This window comes from Apus apus, chromosome 3 (assembly GCF_020740795.1).
Source record: "Apus apus isolate bApuApu2 chromosome 3, bApuApu2.pri.cur, whole genome shotgun sequence".
Lineage (NCBI taxonomy): Eukaryota > Metazoa > Chordata > Aves > Apodiformes > Apodidae > Apus > Apus apus.
The window spans coordinates 67,226,365-67,247,489 of record NC_067284.1 but is presented as its reverse complement, the minus strand read 5'-3'; the positions used below and the strand labels follow the sequence as shown (position 1 = coordinate 67,247,489).

General features: G+C 41.0%; 1 long non-coding RNA gene across 5 annotated transcripts in view; it reads right to left on the bottom strand.

The window, feature by feature from the left end:
• The window catches only part of LOC127382702 (uncharacterized), a 56,874-nt gene extending 39,019 nt beyond the window's left edge, over window positions 1–17,855 (bottom strand). For 2 of the 5 annotated variants that reach the window (XR_007889024.1, XR_007889025.1), the window contains exons 1-3: window positions 17,721–17,845; window positions 16,516–16,790; window positions 9,192–9,258 (exon numbers count right to left, since the gene is read on the bottom strand). This is a non-coding gene — a long non-coding RNA (uncharacterized LOC127382702). Of the gene's footprint in view, window positions 1–979; window positions 1,093–9,191; window positions 9,259–16,515; window positions 16,791–17,720 lie in introns of all 5 variants that reach the window. The other 3 variants (XR_007889028.1, XR_007889027.1, XR_007889026.1) reach the window with 3 other exon arrangements.
• Window positions 17,856–21,125: the final 3,270 nt, after the last annotated feature.

The following is a 21,125-nucleotide window of genomic DNA, read 5'->3' as shown; positions in this document are numbered from 1 at the left end:
TATGGAGAACAGTCCATTGAGCAACCTCTCCTCTTCCATCCAGATGAAGAAAAGCACTGTGGCAAATGTCACAGAAAGTACTCACTTTCTGTCCAAATGCTGCCATTTCAGCAGCATTTCAGGAGTAGCAATTAAGTCTTCCAGTGTATCCAATGGGTAACCTAGGAAGGTCAACTCGCTATTGCCCCGCACTTCCAGTACGTATGAGGAGGGCAGCTGGTATACAGAGCTATTTCTGAGGGCCTCTTCCAAGGCTTGTTAGCCTCTGGTTAGATGAAGGAATGCTCCAAAGTCCCACAGATCCCTTTCAACGTGCGGTTTCACAGCCCCAGCTGAATCAGCGTTCAGCTACACTGGTTGCACATGGAGGAAGGCTCCATATGGTATGTGAATGGCATCCCAGCACAGCCCCTCCTACCCAGGTGTAGAGCCCATGCTAGGGGAGGGGGAGATTCTGCAGAGGAGGGGAATATGCCAGGGAGACAGCACTCCCCCGTCTGTGCTCCCTGGGCCAGGATCCACAGATCCTGGCTCCCCTCTGCCTCTTCTAGCATTTGGCCCAATGTTTTGTCCTCATTTTGCTTGTTCTGTAGCAACAGTTTCTTAGCAAACACCATTCTCAGAGTGGTGCTGATATTAATTGATGAGGCTGGTGCTCAGAGTTGTCTTGGCATGGTAAGGCACTATCTAAGTAGAAAAATAAACAGCCATGTTCACTCCAGTTCCTTTCAGAGAACGGAAAAATAAATCAATGCCTCCCAGATGGAAATTAACAAAATAATCAGCAGAAAAATGTCTTAAAGCTCCTAAGAAAGCTCTGAGAATGGAGGATGAACAGTCCTAGTTTGTTGGGGAATTTTTTCCCATTAAAACAAAGAACTGCTTCTCCAAAGTTGTGCTGTGAACAGAGGAGTTTGGGGCTTCAGATAAGGTATAACATTTTAGGCATTTAATATCCCTTCAGAAAGAAAATCCTTACCTGCAGTGGAAAAATGGTGATTTGTCTTGCAAATGACTGGTTTTCCTTTGAAAAAGCAGCATTGGGAGTTTTCATCTCAGATGTATATGTTTCTTTCATTCCTTTTAACAGACCTGACATAAACGATTTTGGTTTTAACAAGTCTGTAGCCACTGGCTCTGGTTGCATGAGGGACACTGTTCTTACTGGAATGGAGTGGATTATAATATTGGGCTCAGCTTTAACAATAAAAATAACATTTGAGATCAGACGTTTCTTGAGAAGATCTCTACTAGACAGCATTATTTCTAATGTTGAGCAATGTGTTTCAGATGCTTTCTCTTTGTTTAACTCTATGAACTCTCCCATATTCATGATTTGAGTTTAAAAAATACACATTATTGCCTTAAATACAGCCTAAATAGCAGCTTTTCTAGGGTATGATATTAACTATGAGCAATAAATTTTAGAACTAGTAAGTAAATGATCAATAAAAAAGAGCAACCCAAAACCATAACTTGAAATGCAAAGATTTGAGCTTTCTTTGAGACTTCTTACGTTCTTTTTTCCCTTTCATATCTGAAGTGGAAATGAATTGTTTTAAAAGACCTTGAGGACCTCATACAATAAGCTTTGAAATCATGGACTGCATATTCATTTTAAAGAAACTCAGTGGCAGTTTTATAAGGGTCTTCAAAGCAGACTTTATAAATATTTAATGCTTTTGTTTTCTATTACATTTCACTAAATAATAATATAAAAGCCCCTTCACTCCCCCTTTTTGTTTCAAGGATATAATTTCTTTAGTTTCAAATTTTTGTCCCCTAAAAATGGCACCAACAACATTTTCACAAAGCATTCCCTGATAAGCTAAAATTCTGTGGTGACTGGAATGAAGCTCCATCAGTGAAAAATGAGCAGTCATTTGTTCAGATTCAGAAGAAGCACCTGATTCAAATATTGGGAGAAGACAGGACACAACTCATGGCTGGCATGACAACTGGTTGGTCTTAATTTTTCATAATAGTCTCTTCATAAGAAAACCGGTATGATTCGCAGGATCAGCTGTCTTCCCACTATGAATAATACAGAGTGAACAGTGTGCGTATGACTGAAGAAGTGCCAGGCTGAGAAGTGGAAATGGAGACAACAGAGTCAACACATTCTCAGAAATCATATTATTTCAATCCAGATTTTGAGATGTCTTGTCAGAAAAGACCTAAGCTCTATTTAAGAGTATGGTGTCCAAGAATTATTGTGTCTTTCTGAGCCACTATCTGAAGACAAGATGCTAGGCAAATAGCAGACATTTTTCTTTTGCTCCTCTTTCAGAGGAATCAGCATCAAGGTAAAGTGCAAGGTGGTAGATGTTGTATGTGCCCTGATAAAAGTTCAGAATAATTTTGCGATGTAAAACTTAAAAAATGGTTAAAAGAAATGTTATGGAAATTGCCCTTTGTTACATTATTTGACTATAATTAAAAGAGAAACCAAGTGCTGATAGCTTAGCACAGAAAATATTTTCATACTTATCTAATCTGTGGTTTTAAGTAGGGACAGACAAACTCATTTTGCCTAGTTTCAAACCCACTTGAACATTATTCAGCAAAGCACTTACGGTTGTATTTTCAAAGCTTGAGATCTTTTCTTTCTCCCACAATGGTATCACTGCTGATATTCCTTCAGTAAGAAAGTTCACATCGTTTTACAAATGAATTTCAGGAGCATCTGGGTCTAAAAGCTCTATGAAAGTCTGAATTACAACTCTCTGGTTGTCTCCTTTCATCCCTGAGCCTGTCCTTTCCTCTCCTTAAAGCCATCAGCGTACAGGTCGTTAATGAGTTCTCTATCCAGCACAGAAAGTTCATGGAGTGAGAAGAATATAGGTTGCTGCTGGATACTGCATAGGGTCTGCATCTAGCCTTTCTTTTGGACAAATCTATGTGTTCAGCTCAGGTTTCTTGGTACCTTTAATTTATTTATTTATTTATTTTTGTACTTAAGATGAGTGTAAGACTGGTTGGAAGTCTGAGAAGATGCAGGATTTTCAGTTACAGAGCAGGAAACAGGAAACACTTACCCTCAGAGGCTTTCCCTGTTGAGCTGAAAGGGGACTTCAGCATGCTAACCTGCTTTTTTTCTTGAACTGATTTTAATAGACAGAATGCAGCAGCCAATAAAAAACCCCAAAAGCTGTGAAAGCACTAATTAGTTCTAACATCTGGTAAGAATGACCTCCAAAGTACAGATGTTCATTATGTGTGTGCAGGATCAGGCCTACTATTTATACCATCTCCTTTGTATGCATAAACTGGGGACCAGAGTGGGTTATAGCTGCAAAACAAAGGCAAGAGGTGTGATGAGACAATATCTACTTAATATGATGAGGTGGAAGACAGACAAGTTTAATAGAGTCAAACTGTGGATTGCTTCATACCACTTTGCAGTTTTGAAGAGCTTGTATAGACCCTGTTTTTATTACCATTTTTTACTCCTCTTTAAGCGTATGTGCCAAGATGGAGCACAGGTGAAAAGGGAGGAAATGTAAAATAACTCTCTTCAGCCCTTTTGGGGATTCTCTAAGGCTGTTCTGTCCCATTTTATATTTGCAAATTGATCCATAGCTGGTACCAATATAAATACATTACTATGATGCTGGGAGCTGACAGACAAAAGCAAGGACTGCTTTTTAGTTGGTTTGTCCTTCTTGTTTCAAACAAGACAGAAAGCTAGAGTGAAAGAAGGCCAATCAGAACACAAAGATCTGAAAAACTGTTGCATGACTGCACTGTGAGACCAGATGGCTGGATGAACTGCCTCTCCATATGCACGAGCACATAGATAATGAAATACGATTCACCCTCATCATCTCCCTGTAACGTCCACCATGTCACGTGGAGCCTGTGACCAAGTATTAAAGATCAAATAACTGCCTTTTGTAAGAATGATGATTAACACACAAGCCTTGCTCAGTCCTGTTCCTCCTACACATAGCTTTGGTAATCTATCATGATTTGTCCAAAAATTAATTGTCTGCTGGTGACCCATGTTAGCTGTAAGTCAGGAGTGCTAAAGAGATCAGCACGTACAGTTTTCTGTGGGAAGAGCTGTTCAATCTCTGCCATCTAAACCAACACTGGAAACTTCTTGGCTGTTTTCTTCTACCTTCTGTTACAACTTTTTTTCTGTTCCTACTGCATTGTTTTCTCTGGAGTCTAAGCCAAGTCTAGTTACTTCTACCACATTTTCATTTCATCCTCTGTTCACATTCTTCCACTCCCATAAAAACAGCCACTTCAGATATAAACCAATGTAAGACGGAAATGAACTACTAGAACTGAGAAGTATTTTGGCATTCTCGGTTCTGGAAAAGTGCTTTGCAGCTGCTTGTTCTTGGCTGAAACAGAACCGAGACAAGAAACGGGAAATAATGATGGGACTGTGAAGATTTTCATGAACTGTTTAGTCAATACTCAATTCTCACAAACATTTTCTCATTTGACAGTATTCTTCTGTCCTATTATTTGAGGTTGTACTGCTACCGTGTATCACTCCCTGGAATGACAGAGTGCCTCTGGGCCTGGTTTTGCATTATTAATCAATTAGTCTCTCCATCCCTGTAATGGTTGCCTTGAAAGTACAACTGGCATTGCTGGCTGTCTTAAAAAGCAGATTAACAGCAGCTGAAGTTGCAAGGTATTTGCTTCATCCAGAAATTTCAGACGGCCACTTTTAGCAGTAATATCTTGACATTTCAAGTTCTTGGAAATCTTTTAAGCAAAGTATTGTGCTATAAGAGTGAGGTATGAATTTTATATATGAGCATATTCCTGACTTAATTTGCTCTACGTGAGTACTCATACAATTCTGAGTGGACACCCCAGCTCCTACCCATACATATTGTGATGAATTTAAATACAAAAAGATATTCTCTAAATCCCATCTCTGCTTCATCTATTCCAAAATGCAAGCTAGGAGTCTGATGTGACCGGGAAATTTCAGAATCACGCTCCTTTCTTCCTCTGGCTGAATGAATACCAAAGTATTCCATGTGTAGTGAAACAGCTTTAACAGAGTATTCCCAGTGTCCTAGCCTGCTTTCTGGGTCCCTGGTTAGGACAAATTTCTGGGAACCAGAATACATAACTTCAAGTCACTGTAAGCAGATGGAGGATATGAAGGCCCACCTTTCATATGCCAAACTGACTTCTCTGCTTAGGTGTTTACCTCTCCGCATGACTCTAGATATTGGAGTGGAACAAATCCTTGACTCACTGCAATCTTGAGTACTGAAGTGGTTTTCACCCTCACTTTTTTATAACTCATTGTTTTCCAGTCTGTGTCCTCTCATGGTTATTTTTCTGGACAGCTTTTAAAATCAGGACAGGAATCTCATCACATACTGTCTTCTTCCTGACAAGGTATTGCCTGGAATTAAATCAAAAACCCTCTGATTGAGAGAAAAACAGGTTAGAAGTGGATGCATAATGCTGGAATAGAAGTTTTCAGCTCAATTTAGCATTCCCTCCAGAGTCTACAGAGACTAATCGTTTGAGATCTCTGGCACTCACGTGAGTTATATGGTTTATTCTTTATGTGTGGAAATGAAGTATGACACAATATTCCACAATGGAGTATTTAAATAATGCAGAACTAAGTGTGCAACTACCTATGCTTAATTATATATGTCATTACACGGAAAAATGTCAGTAGCTGAGCTAAGGTTGCTACACTGCATATTCCACCGCAGCAAAACAGAAAAAGCAACTAAATTGTTCAGTAGCCTGTTCCACCCATCAGCTTTTCCCAGCTTTGGCTACCTCCCTTTCACTACCTGTAGGCCACATATTTCTGTCTTTTCCTGATCAGCCAATCCTAATAGTGTTCATCAGTTGTAGGTGCACTATAGGGTGAATGTCACTGCAGTGAGATTATTTTGTTGAATTACATGAAGCTCAGTTGTGTCTCCAGCTTTGAAGGGAAAGTGAGGCAGGGTGAGAACTCGGGATGAAAGGTAAGCTTTTCTGTAACATGCAGGAAAGCATAAGTCTATGGGAAAACAGAGGAAGAAGTGAGGGACTGTAATGTTGCTATTAGTTCTTACTAAAGAGCATTCTGTATACATGTGTGAATTGATGAACTGCATTTCTGGGAGCTAGAAGTTTGCACCTTGTTTCTTAAAAGTGGAAACAGTAGACTGTGAGACTACAGCACCTTGCAGTGTCCTTAAGATATCATTACCATGCTTGAAGACCTTGAGGTCCTTGCTGGAATGTGACAGAAAATGAGCACAATCCCAGGGAAGACATACTAAGAAGCAAGGTTGTTCTCTGCTAACATGAGGGCAGGACAGTGATGGACTAGTCCCCAGTTAGCAGAAGGTCCTGCTTCACTCTGTGATGGCTGGGCCTGAGCCAAACAATATTCAGGGTACTAGAGCTGGCTCAATTTCTGGCATGCTCAGCCTTTGAGAAAGCGAGTGAATTACAGCTATAGAAAATAATTTGTTCCCAGATCTCTTGTTCATTTTTGCTTGGCTGGTGAGTTGTGCCCTTGGCACAACTTGTTACAGCACGTCTCCCTGTGATTTTCCTTGTGTGCCCATTACCACGCCACATATCCGAGTCTGGATACAAAGGTGAAAGTGCTCCCTCCCCTGCAACTACATTGTGCTTCAACAGGCATTTAAACTCTGGAGAAACTCAGTTGCTCAAACTCAGTCTTATTCTGCCATCTATTACATCCATATTTATTTGAGATATTTCCTTAGGGCCAGCTGGCATGATAACAGACCTATGAAAGACCCACATGCTTCTGGAGTAGAAGTGGCCACCAGGTGGAATACCTTACAGCATCTCCCATGGCATGAGCTGCCTATGTTGGACAAATTAATTGAGCACCTGATGTTAATCTCAGCAGAAAATCCAGTGTAGGCCTAAGAAGAGCTGAGGAGAGCTTCTTCTAACTGTTGTGGGAATCTTGTTTATTTTGACTGAAGAAGTTCAACACATCCAAGCTGGAAAGATTAGGTTTGGACGTGAGTGATATTTCTGTGAGTGACACACATGGTGACTGGGTGTTAGCCTTGCTTATGGTGTCTCTAATAATCTTGGTCATGACTGAGGTTTCGTTCTTATCTTGGTTTTTTTGCTGTCCGCTTTGTATTTTGTTGCAAGAGTTCCCTTACTGCTTGAATATCACCATCTGCAGGCATGGAGCTAGCTATGTCAGTCAAATTGTATGACTGCTCAGGAGCTGACTCATAGAATCATAGAATGGTTTAGGTTGGAAGGGACCTTAAAGATCATCTAGTTCCAACCCCCTGCATGGGCAGGAACACCTCCCACTAGATCAGGTTTCTCCAAGCCTCATCCAACCTGAACTTGAACACTTCCAGTAATGGAGCAGCCACAACTTCTCTGGGCAACATATTTCAACCACCCTCACAGTAAAGAATTTCTTCCCGGTATCTAGCCTAAATCTATCCTCTTAGACTTCCTGAAGGAGCTCAAATTAATTCAGACTTTTCTCAGGTAGAAAATTTGTAGAAAAAGGCAGAAGCTGTTGGTCTTCAGTGTGAGAACAGAAATTTGGAAGAAAGGTTTTATTATGTGACGGGGAGGAAATCGTCATTTGTTTGAATTCAGTCTAAACCAAAGCCAACTACCAGACTGCTCTAAGAAATAAGTGGAAAATGTGTTAGGTTTTTACTGGACATGTGTCAATGTCTCTCATGACATCCACCACCTGCCAACCCACCTGGGAAGAAGGGGCAATAGCTGGGGTGGGGTGAGGTAGGATTGCACTTTGGCTAGTTAAAACTTCCATAGGGCCTTACAGAAGAGTGTAGTCTTATGGCAGCATGAAGTTTCCAGCCATGGCCCATGATTCTTACAGGTGTCTGATGAACCAGCTCATAAAAATGATATCCCTGTTACTTTTCAGCCAGATCAGTTCCCTGACCTGGTTCAAGATGCAACTGTGTGTCCCCCAGCAGAGAGAATTGTACGGATATAAAGACAGGCAACCCCAGTCAGGATGCTCTGAATTGGTCACAGGGGCTGCAAAATGCATGAGTAGGTGGCAAGAGTGAAATAAGCAAAATGCATGTATAGGAGCAACTTTGTAGGTCAAGAGGGAACCTCGCTTTAGAGAAATGTTATTCTAGCACCTTTTACTAAAACATTCACTTAAAATATGTGTTTGTCATGCTGGAATGTGCTAATGGCCGCAATCAAGTTGTCTTTCATCTGCAGGCAGTTGCTGACCTCATTAAAGCAAATGGGCTTGCTAGCCACCTATCACCAGTGCTACATAGAAGAACAGGTTTCCTTATGAAGAAATATAGATGAATACAATAAAAGACTTCATCCAGGGAATAAAGCTTCTGGGGAAGACAATCAATTTGAGTCCCTGCAGGCCAAAGCATTTTCTCGTTGCAAATATAAAGACCTGGGTGCTGGGCGAATGATGGGAATGCAGTACGAGGTAGGAGAATGAGGATGAGGAAGCCCTGGAAGGGAGTCAAGAGGGAGAAGGACCTTTGGCCAAAGCCCTTGCTGAGAAGCAGGCTTGAATTCTTGAATGAGAAAGTTGCTTTTTTCTCACTATTTGTTTCAGAGAAATTAGTTTCTGTGTATACTTTATAAATAAACTGGATTGCGTCAAAGAAACATCTTCATGTGCTTAGTTTTTATTCCCAGTTATTGCAGGCGAATTAGCAAGGTCACGGGTACACAGGTTGAGACCAAGCTTCAAGAGAAAGTAAGATGAGGCATAGATGTGCAAAACAAGATCTTTGGGTATTACAATATGCCTCTTTATTTCCATTACGCAACTGCAAAGGCCTCTTACCATAATGACGGAATTTGACGAAGATTAGCTGATTGTATGTTTAATCAGTTTTGGCATTTTGAGGAAAAAAAAAATCAGAAAAGGAACCTGAGGTCTAAAAAAACAATCAGCCACTGCTCATGTGCAGTAAATATCTTCCACCAAAATGTCACAGGATTTTTTTGCAGAGCAATATAATGTTCATATGCAGGAGGCAGGCTGACACAGAACTTTGCAATGATTACACACCAAACCCATGAGGTTTGATGTGAGCTGCATTGCCTCTGTAGGTTTTATTAATCTGATGTCATCAGTTATTGTAGGGAAAACAGTGATTTAGTGGCAGTTGAAAGAAGATAAATCTAATTTTCATAGCTCTTTGTTTTAAAAACATGAATACCTCTGTGCTGTTCATGAACTGAAGTGACTCTCATCCTGGTGTCTGATTGATTTCAGCAGAGCTGTACCTGTAAAGTAGAAGACTTTATCAAACTCTTTAAGATAAACAGATTCAAGAAACCAGAATGCCTGTATACAACTTTCAGCCAGCCTGATTTCCCTGTTGAGCAGTATGGGGTTGAGTTAGTGGAACAAGGGCAGTTTGCATCCAAGCAATAGCTATTAGGACAGCTCCAAACCAAAAAAACCTGTAAACCAGAGAGCAGTAGTAGCTCCTCCTGGTTTTAATTACATCGTGGGAGTATTGACATCACAGTGGCTGGATATTAGTATTGTTATTACTGTTGTTGTTTCTTGCACCAATGTGTAGACCAAGACAGAGAGTTGGGGAAGTGTGAAAAGGGGATGGATCTGCATCAGTCAGAGAGGGATGATAGAGTGCACAGCTCCGTTTCTGCATCCCACCCTGTGCTGCACTGCATGCTAGAGGGGCAAAGAGGCTCTGTAATTCATTGCAGCACCTTTTCCACAAGCTGTGGCACTTGGCTATGCACCACTCCCCATAAATGCAACTCCTAAATAACCAGGGATGTTTCATGGTATTTTTGGGTTCTTGCTTCTGCATTATTTCATTAAATAATGTGCAATTTGACTGTAACTCAATTGCAATAATCCTCTAAGTGCCCCAGCTTCAGGAACCAAAAGCTAAAAAGACCTTTTTCTGGTGATGTCTGTTTCAAAAATGGAGACTGGAAAAGACAGAACAACACTGTGTGTGTGTGTCTGTGTCTGTGTTTTTGTGTGTGTCTGTATGTGCACATGTGTGCGCTACCAGTCAGTTGTGGCACTAAGAAACCGGAGAGTGGAATTAGAAAGACAGGTTGATGTGCTGGGGAAGATCAATGAATATGAGAGGTTCACTGATGACAGATGGCTGGTTTCATACTCTGAAGGAGTGACAGAGGAGGAGGAGAACCAGCTGTGAGTGAGTTGCAGGATGAGTGCATTGGAAGCACAGCCTTGTGCAGGAGAAGCCGCCCTGTTCCAGCAGAAGCAGGAGGGTATAAAGGGCAGTGGCTGGGTAACTGAGAAGAGGTAGGAAAGGAAGGGAGAAGTGTAATAAAGAGAGGGAGGCTTGTGCCAGTGCCCAGCACATTTCCCAGAGTTTTAATGATTCAGAGAACAGAATCTCACAAAATGATGAAATGAGCATGGGGAAATCTGTGGCAAAATTAGATCAGAGAAGTGTTGATGGCAGAGTTGATGTTGCAGATAGTCTCTGCTGTTTAAAACACCAAATCCTCACACAAGTGCACGAGTCAAATGCTTCCAGGAGAAGGGGCAAGGGATTTTCAGTCAGTGGGCTATGGCAGATAAATAGCTTTAAAAAGAGACTAACATAATGGATGGTAATTTTTAGAAGTGATGTAGAGGCAGGCAGATAGTGTAAAAATAAAGCCTTACACCCCTTACCTAGCTAGTGGAAAAAGAAGGCAGCATAATGGTGTTTTCTAGTATGTAAGTGCTTAACTTTATCACATATAAATGAATAGCTTGGAGTGGGATAGCAGGGGGTAGGCGGTGGGGGCTGGCAGGGGAGGAAACGTGAAAGATTTGGGGAATTACAAACACAAAACAGAGAAATCAAAATGGCAGAGGAGAGATGGCCTGTATTATTCCCAACCCTATGGGAGCAAACAGATTGTCCACTAATAAGGAAATGATCTAGCCATTTTTTTAGATTAGTGGTGTGGGAGGAGAAGAATTTAAAGGAGGGAATGCATGGATCTCTCTATAATGTATCCACTGGTTGTCATTGTAGGAGATAATGAGAATGTAAAACAAAGGTGGGAGGAGTAAATATCTTCTATACAAATGCTGGGAGCATATTAATAAGGTCACAAACTGGAAACATTAGATTCCAAGGCTAAGTGTGATATTCCTGGAACGTATCAGCCAGAAGGAACTGAGAAGGGAGTAGGGAGATGCAAAGTTTATTAAAGGGAACAGACTGTCTTCCTCAGTCACAGCAGAGAGAGCAGTATATATCTGTGTCCAGAGCAGGAAACACTACAAATGTTTTGCCTGTTGGAGCAGAGGCTGTATGGGCAGAAGCTGAGAAAGGACAATGAATGCAGTCATGTTATTCTTGAATGTTGCTACAGACCCCCAGGGCATGCAAAGTAAGTAGGCTGGGAAGTGTTTTTACAGATAAGAGAAGTCTGTAAAACAGCTAGAACATTGATCATGAGGGATTTTAATTACTTGGCTATTGATTGGGACAGCCATGATGCTGAAGTGGAGGAATGGGTTTCCAGAAGTAATGCAAGATTGCCATCTCACATGGCTAGCTGAACAGCCAAGCTTGCACAGTCTGAAGCTATTCAGGTCCTAATTCTAGGAAATGTGCCAAGTCTGATCAATTAAGTTTAAGTTGGGGAGTAGTTAGGATCCAGTGACACCATCTATCATCAGAAAGAAAATGATAAAGAGGCAACACAAACATTCCTGACATAAGACGAAAGGAGTTAAGCAAATGAGAGTTGTCCTAATCAAATTTGACTGGAATGTTGTAATGTATTGGAAATGTGATAGGGGATATTTATTGAAAGAAGCCATAAAGAGGGAAGGGAAGGGAGTGGAGCAGTAATTGAAATTCATCCTAGTTCAGCATAGAGAGGGAATACAGCAGCAGAGGCTAATAGCTGCAATGATCCTTGGCTAATGGAGAGTTCAGTGGAGGTCATGAACACCTGCATATTTTAGAGCAGCTCTGACACTGCCCTAAATTATCTGTCTGCCTCTGGCTGTCCCTGGCAGCTATAATAATACCTTTACACCTTGTCCCTCTCAGGTGTATCAGTTGATGCTCCAGAGCTTCTAAAACATAGTCTACTATTTCTTATGGCATGAGTAGTCTAGAGAAGTAAGTGTCTCTCTGGCAAAAGTAAAAACATGAAAGAAAACTAATTCTTTTCCCAAAAGTCAAGAATAAAAGAGGATTTAATTGGGTTACAAAACAACAACATTAAGAAAGAGATCAGTTGCTTCTTCTCTTTTAGCAGCAGTAGATGCGGAAAAAATGCCTTACTTGGTAAGTGTATAAACCCCACTAAATGTCTCAGGCGATATGACAAGCCCCTAGCATGGAAAATATTAAACATTTTGTCACTTAAAATAAATTATTTGGCAGTACCTGATTGTTCCAAACACAGGCTAGCCCATGAAACCTTCTAGTAGAACAAGGAAATTGGTATATAAAAGCATAACATGAAACTATAGTATGAGTACATAGTCTGGTCTGGACTTTCTAGAGGGTGAATTGGCAGGTACGAAGAGTATCACTGACTTCAGATTATAGCAAGAAAAGGAAGAGGGAAACAGACCAGGACATGGTATTGTTCAGAAAATTCTCATTGTGAAAGTGGCCTGCATACAACAGAGAAGGAGAGATGATGTTGGACAACTGCATCATCAAGCACCTGTAAAAAGCAGCCACTGGCCCAGGCAGGTGACCATGCCTATAGGTGGTGGAATAAGCTTATCTACATTTCCTCCTCACACTGCTTCATTTTGTAGAGTTGATTGAGTTGTCAGTGGGGTGGTTCTTTCTCAGCTGCAAGGTGTGCAGGGTAGAACTCTCAATCTGATTCACTCCCTCTGGCTCCTCTTACAGCTGATGGAGAGCAATAGTCATACTAAGGATTAAACAACATGTGCTCAAAACTCCTGCTTCTCTCCAGCAGCCATAAGGCAGTATGGGTGATGAGCTCAGATGTAGAAGCTTGTACTGAATGCATCTATAAGCAGCCAGATGAAGCTTTCACTCAGCCTGCAATATCAGCACAACTGTTTGGGCTGTAGGATGCCAAGTCCCTGATTATATTAGACAAAGCAGGGACTCAGACTGGTGTCTCCTACCTCCTTCATTACTGCCATATCCACTGGGCTTCTGGCTGTCTGTGCCTTTGCATGCTGTTTCAGTACCTATCAATAAAGAGTGTCAGTGCTGATGAAAGGCACTGCTCTGACTAGATCACTCCACTGAATGGTTCCCAATGAGTTCTGGTAAGAAACCACTTGCTTGCCAATTTGTCCCCTTTTGTTGTTCATTGATCAATATGAAGGAAGATCTAGCAAAAGACAGTGTCCTAAGACACAAACATACAATATAAAACCATCCATTGTTTTCTGATCAAGTCTTGCCAAGAGTATGCAATAGTTCTTGAAAATGTATCAGTAGCTGATGGAATATTTTGATCTATACAGAGAAAACCCTTCTTGCATTAGTGAATCCTAATGCAATTGTTCTTGCAACCAAGTCAAAGACTGTTTCCCAAATTCACAAGTAATACAAGATTTAGAAAACAGTATGTAAAGTTTGTTCACACATAAACTGCATTAGCTTGAGCCGCTGCCCTTTTCTGTGGGTATTGAAAGACACATCAGTGTATAATGTCAGAGGAGTTATATTTAGGTACTCCCTCATGCTTTGGAATATGTGTTTAGTTCTCATTAGCCTTCAGCAGCATGGGTGGTTACAAAGACTAGCATCTGCAAATTGGCGTGAACATTGTGAAAACAGCTTTTCTTCTGATGTATTAGGCACTCAGTTTCTATTAGTCCAAAAGAATCCTACATCTGAATATCAGGGAGTAGGTCAACTCATGTATTTCCATGTGTCTCTACTCCTGTGCCAAATTCTACCTACTTTTTCCACTTATATGAAGAGAGGAGGAGGTAGGGAAGGAACAATAATAAGAAGATATAAGGCAGAGACCAAATGCCAAAGTAAAAGGTTAGACTGTGAAGCTTAAAAGTAGAGTTAATTGTATTTGACCTAGAAAATTGTCCTAAGGCAGTACCCACAGAATGCATGAGCCTGGCAGACATTTTTTAGCGTGGAAACTGATGCTTGTGTGACTTCATTCTTTATTTCAACTTCTTTTGTTCCTGGCAAACTAATTTTTTATGGGTTGAGAACAACTAGCTCATGGTCAGCTTGAGTTCAGATAAAAAACTAATTTCAGTGTTAACATTGGTAGTGTATTTTAGAAGGAAGCGAAGATGGAGACGCTCAGTGATTTAGCTCAAAAAAGAAACAAGTTAAATAATGTTTTTTCCTTCAAGGCCAGTGATTAAAGAACAAATACATAACATATATGTGAGAAATGTTGCATGTGAGATATTAAAAAGAAGTTTCTAAGAATGACTGCAAAATGAGACAGTAAAATAAACAGACAAGGAAAAAATAGGTGAAAAATGCAATGAGATTGCAGAGGAGGTTAACATAAATAAGAAGAAAGTATTGAAGTACGTAAGGAGCAGGGGTTCAGTGAAGGAGATATGGTGAACATGATTTATTGACAACATAGATAACCAGAAACATTAATGGATACACTGCCTCAGTGTGCTTGCATAAGAGGATGAGGAACAGATACAGAAAATAATTTCCTGGGATTGCAATGCTGAGAAGGGGCAGAAAAAGAAATAGTAAAGAAAATGGGAAAGGTCCCACCAGCTTGCCCCATGTCAGAATACATTTTTCAAAAAAGCATCTGAATTCTAATTAGAAGTGAAGCAAGACATGCTTTTCCTGTAAAGGTAAGTAATGCAGATTTGGCAATTTACTACACAAACTGGTTGAGTGGAAGCGAGAAATGGGAAATGCAGTCAAAGAGTAATGAAGTGACGACAGAGAGGAAAGATGTTTTTAGGCTAAACTAAGGGAGTGTGATGCTTAAGAGTCATATACAACCCAATAATAAACTCAACTGGAAGTCAGAACAAAACAAAAAGATAAAAGAAGAAACATTCTGTCACCAACAGTGAAAAGCAAAAAGTAAAGGCCTCCAGTAAAGTAGTGTGCAAGGAGGGAGCAGTGTCTGTGTCAGCTACAGAAGCTCTGCTTCATTTTTCTTTTGTTGGAAACTCTGTAGTGCTTTCCAACAGCCTGCACCCATGGGCTGATCTTCCCAGCAAGGACCAGCCAATGGGACCAGGAGATCATGCACCCTATTCTTCTTTCTGGGGTCTCCACTTTGTCTCTTACTACTTCCTGGTGGGGAAAAGCTACAGGGAAACACTGGGGAGAGGCTTGCATGCATGCACTGAAGAAGGACATGTTGCCATTCTCTCACCAACATGGGGGAGATGTTTCACTTGAGCATGAAGAGATAACAGAGGCAACAAGCTTCAGATATTATGATTATGATCTCCTCAACGAGTAAGAGCTATTGAGTGCTAATTACTTGGATCAAGGTGTTAGCTTTTCCATTGTAGAAGCCAGTGCCAAGTCTCCCCAGGCACATGTTTCTCTGAAGAGGGTGAAGGAAGGCTTGAGGAAACAGGTTTAGGCCAGAACAACTCAGACACAAGATGAAGTGCTTCAGAACAGGCAAAGTGCAATGGTCATGGTGCTTGCACTGTCCGATTCAAAAACAAGAGTCACAGCAAAGTTGCAGTGCAAGTTTTGAGGATGAGCTTTGCCTTTTCCTAAACCTATTCCCTTCATTATTGGCTCATTCTACCTGTTTTGCTCTTTCACATGAGTTGTTTCCTTACTGACTTGTTGGCTGTTTTCTGGGAGCAAAGGCTATCTCCTTTGTCACCCAGCCCTATAGTGTCACACAGACCTGATCCATAAATTTTTAGATGCCACCATCACCGAAGTATTAATTGCAAAAGAAGCAGCTGAGCCTGAGCTTCTGCCCTGGATCTGCACAACTACAGTAGGCAGAAGGCTTAACAAATACAGCTCCTACCAGAAGGTAGGTGTGTCATCTACTGGGGGGTGAGAGTTGTGGGATTGTGGTGGCGGGGAAGGTGGCAGTGTATGCCAGGAAACAGCACTTGACTGGCCTCACAGGCACCAGTCCAGTGTCTGTTTGCTGAAAGATTTGGGGCAAGAGGTGTTTTAAGAAATAATCTGAAGTCCAAGGGTTCTTCTTATGCAAACCCCCAGCAGCTGGCAGCACAGAGGAAATGACTAATGTTGTGTTTGTTGTTTCCCTGTGCCGCACTTGTGTGTGCAGATCTTGCGGGAGGGGGAGAGGGGGTTTTTCTGAAACCATGTCTGCAAACAGACACTGCTGCTTGCTTTCCTTTCTCTGCTAACAGCTTGGAGGGGAAGGGAGGAAAAAAAAAAAGGGTTCACCCTGGTCAGCTTCACTTTACATGGAGAGAGAGAGAAACAATGACGGCAGCAACTGGGGGGAGGAATCTTCTCCAACAGGTGTGATGACTAATGCTCCAGGTGCTCACCACATTTCCTGCACAGTTAATAAAGAGGTACAAACTCCTTAGGGTTCAGAGCTGGGCCTCACCTGCTGTGGTTGCCACCAGTCATACACGGGGAATCCACTCCTTGTTCCCCCTGGGAGTCCTCCAGTTGCACCAAGTCAAAACACTCCCTTGCTTCTTAACTTCCAGACCCTCCATAGAGCTGGAGTAGCTGTGCTCACCATTTTGTCTCCCATGTGTCTCTGTAGGAGGCTACTGCCACTAATGCTACAGGGAGAGGAGATGAAGGAGATGGAGGGAGACTCCTCTCTTGCTTCCTGGGCAGAAGTGTTGCTCTCAGAACAGGCATGAGGTCCAGCTGCAGAGTGAGAGAGATATTGATGATGGAATTGTGGCACCACTGGGAATGCCAAACCCTAGCTGAGCCAACGATGTGCTACTGGGACTGGGAAAAGGGTAGTGAGAGCAGGAACAAGAGCTCAGCAGAGGCACACATAGACTTGCCTTTGACTTCCAAGGGCCTGTGACAGGGTTCAAAGGCAAGTTTTAGTTGCATGTTTCTAAGGACAGCAGAGGGAGATACTGTGAGGCTGCCTGAGAACTGTACCAAATGCAGGGATAAGAAGAAATGAACACTGGGTGTTTTAATTAAAAAAACCCAAAACACAACAAACAAACAAACAAAAACTTAGGCCATTCAAGAAAGAACCAAACACAAAGAAAAGAGAAATTCTGATAAATACACCAGGCTCCCTACAGCAACATATCAGTTTTACTGAGTGAGTTGGTGTCCACTCAGAGTCCTTGTGAACAGGCAGAGAAGTTGGAATGCACTCAGACAAGCAGAGGTCAGATGTTTCTCTGGATGGGAATATTTTCTCCTCCATGTTTGGGGCATTTGGGGCAGTTGTTTGCTGTTGTTGTTGCTGCAAATCAGACAAAAGTTCAAAAAACTGGAAGCTGAGGGTTTCTCTCCCACAGGCCACCTGGTCTTGAATGAAGCCCCTTTCTTCATTGAGGCACCAAACCAAAACCAAACAAACTTCTGTTTTATGCTATAGTTGTTCTCTCTTCTATTGTCACTGTATAATTATTTTTAAATTAATGCCAAAGAGCATTTTTTGGGATTGTTTTTAACCCTAAATGCTTGCAGGATTATTTTGTTCAGAAAAGACATAAGCCCCATTAATTGAGCTGCTCTGTAAAACCTTTAGTTCAAAGAGATTTCAGGAAAATAAAAGGATATAAAACTAACTTAAGAATATGCCAAAGTAGAGTGCTATCTTACCTGCTTTCAGAGAGGGCATGGAAGGAAAATGTATTTAGCAAGATCTGGTGGATTATTAAGTGATTTTATCTCCACTTGACATCTCTCTGTAAATAAGTCAAGGTTTGTTGCAACCTTGTGCAAGTGCTGGCAAAATTTAAAGCCTTAAACGGTGAACTGCTTTGAAGAAAGCTTATCTTCCTAATGGAAACAAATTGTGCCCATTATTTATATATGTAGTAAAGCTTTACTAAAACACTGAGGTGGTGGCTTTGGTTTCCCTCCTTAAATAGGTTGATTATTTAACATCAAACTTAAACCTTGGATTATGGCATATTGATAGAATATGAACTATACACTGTAATAAAAGCAAATAAACTCATCCTTTATGTGCCACCAGCAATGTTTTAAAACACGGGTGAGGGCTCAAAATTATCCATTAAAGAAAGTAATTCAGCACCAGGAGGGTATTAGATTGAAGGAATGCCTGTAGAAGTCAGGAGGATAACCTTAGTTGTCTTCCTTGGGTGTTGGATCATACCATCAGGAGTCAGATGTATCTGATACATGTATGACTGCTCTGGAATGAAGTATACTGTCATCACAGAGAAATAAATATTGCATAGGCTTCTTACTACCACCATAAGATTTCACAGGTTTTGGTATGTAGGATAGCAACTGGAAAAAGAAGTATTTTTGCTTGCTTTCAGTTATTTAAGTTCTTGACCAGTTTTTTTGATGGTTGCCTTTTTTTAACATTCTACATTTCTCAGTCAGAAAAGGTTAGTCTTGGTAATTACAGCTTTCAGTTACAGATCTGGTTTCCATTTTTGACTCTTATAAAAATACACAGATTTGTGATGTTAGGATTCCCAGTACTTCAAGTGAGTAGAAGTAGCCCTCTATTTTTTTTCCTAAAAAAAAACCCAAAACACAATTGGATTAGGATAGGTAATTATGTTGTATAAATTAAACACTTGTAATCAATATTTATCTATATAGGCACATATCTGCCTTGATTTTTAAGGTATTCAGGGCTGATGTCAATGCTACCATTTCAGATCTGCTTCTGCTGTTTTAGACTAGCTATTGTGGTACATAGGACCTGTAGGAAAGTAAATATATATGAGTTCACTGTAAATAATACTCAAGCATGAAACTACCTTTCTCCCAGGATTTGAATCTGGGAACAAGTTTCAAAGTCCTTATCAGTGGGAGGAGAGCCAGTGGATTATCTGGTGAGGATTCCTACTGCATCCCTAAGTTACATCCCTAGCTTGTGGTTTGGGTAAGGACTAAGAAGGCTCAAGCATGCCCTGTAGAGCCTTCCTTTCCAACACAAGGGTATAGCTCTCTGGTGACCTTCTTGCAATGTGTTTATATCAAGCTAACGCCATACCAGTGGCCTGGCACAAGATCCAGGCTCTCCTCTGCAGGAGGTGTGGGGAGCCAGGAGTCTCAGGGTGCATGATGGGTGCTGCAGAGCTGCTGGCAATGGCAGCCCCAGCACAGCTGGTGGGGATGGGCAGGTCTTTCCAATTTTCTTTGAGGTTGTTGGCATCCTAGAAGCATATTGCATTTGGAAACACAAGATAACAGTTGTCAAGAACTACATTTGGTTTGCATTAAATTTATATTAAAAAAAAAAAAAAGTTATAAAATTCAAAATTAAGACAAGAAAATAAGTTGATGCAGCCAAAAAAATATCTCTCACAAGTATCCCTACCTCCCGCCCACCGTACTCTTAGCCAACAGCTTAGAAATGACCCATTCCCTGGACAGGGCAACTTTATCTCCTGTCTGCCATATAAGATAAGGTACCTGAGCCGTTGGCCTGTTGTCCATTTCTGGGAAAGATGGCTGAATGTGAGGCATGTTTTGTGCTGTACAGTGACATCTTTGCCACATAGAGACCCACACATCCAAAATGAAGTTCTTTGTTACTTGCCATATCCCTGGGCTTGAGTATCTGAGGGCCTTATAACCTTGCTATATTTGTTTCCTTGACAGTCAACACACCTGGAAAGCAAGAAAATCCTAATTGTGTCCTCTCACCAGATGGAGAATGAAGGCAGGGAGAGACTGAGGGACAGACACTTTGACCACATAGCTCAGAAACTTCTCAGTTCAATGAGAGCCTGGGCAGCAGCGGCTAGGCCTCTGGCCACGAAGGAAAGCAGAGCAGGGAGTTGGAACTCATCTCTGAAATTGCATAACCTCAGGCATGGGGTTATTTTGGCTTCCTTTTAACTTTGCTTGCAAACTGATATGGGAGTAGAGAAAGAATCTTGTTATTAGACGAGACATGAAGTAACAAACAAAAGGATATCTCTCAAAATGTAGAAAAATAAGTTTAGTCAGAAGTACTTTGTTGACCTTACTGTAATAACTCTTTCTCTGACCCAGATACAGTATGTGTAATCCACTTTGTAATGTCACCACAATGCTCATCAAGATTTCTACCTTGATATGACATCTGTAGATCAGGCATTCATTGTTCTGATCAGCAGTGTTCTCGTGGTTGTGTTGCTACCTGGGTGGTTTCTGACACCAAAGAGACTTTAGCTGTATAAGATCATTTGAAATTTGCAGCAGCAGAGCATTTAGGATTTGCAGACAAAACCATTAAAGTATGGGCAGGATAGTTTTCTTTCCCTCTAAATATGAAGGAAGAGGACACAGAGATGACATTTTATTTAATTTGGATTAAAAGAATGCTGTGAGGTTTCATTTTTTTGGAAAGGTGAGTTTTGATGTTACCTTACACTGGTAAAAAAATATATATATATATGAAAGTTCTGGTTGAAACTGTTTCCTCTGGAGTTTATTTCTAAAATCAAAACGCCTCTCTGATTTGAAGTTCTGAAACCCACTGCTGGGAATAAAAATGTGCAGCCATTTCATTTATTCATTTTGGAAAAATGAAAGAAGCAATGAGTAAAACTGCAGTGGGGTGAGGAAAACCTGCTGTTCAGAATGAAGGTTACTTATATTACAATAAACATGTGTTGGTCTTGGCTAATATTGGTTTAAGTCACAGTCTCATTTGAACTCAAAGTGCCTTTTGCTTTGGCTGCTCAAAGGACACAATTGTCATCAAGGAAGTAAAATCTCTTCTGTTCCCCCAGCTGGAAGAAAAGAGATTGGAGATGGCAGTGGAAGGGACAGGGCACAAGAAAGAAAAGGAAAGGAAGGCTGACGCTCACACACAACTTCTTACAATGGCTCCAGCATGCCCTTCCATTGGCAGGAAACCTTTTGATCAAATCCTTGCCCTCTGCTGAAAGTGTTTTAATGAGCATACAGGCACCGTCTTTTTTTTTTTTTTTTCTGGGTCTATTTTGTGTTCTTAAGGATAGATAAGTAAAATGTGCACTTAAATGATCATGTCTGTGCTCCTTAAATGTGCTCTGGAGGAAACGCATA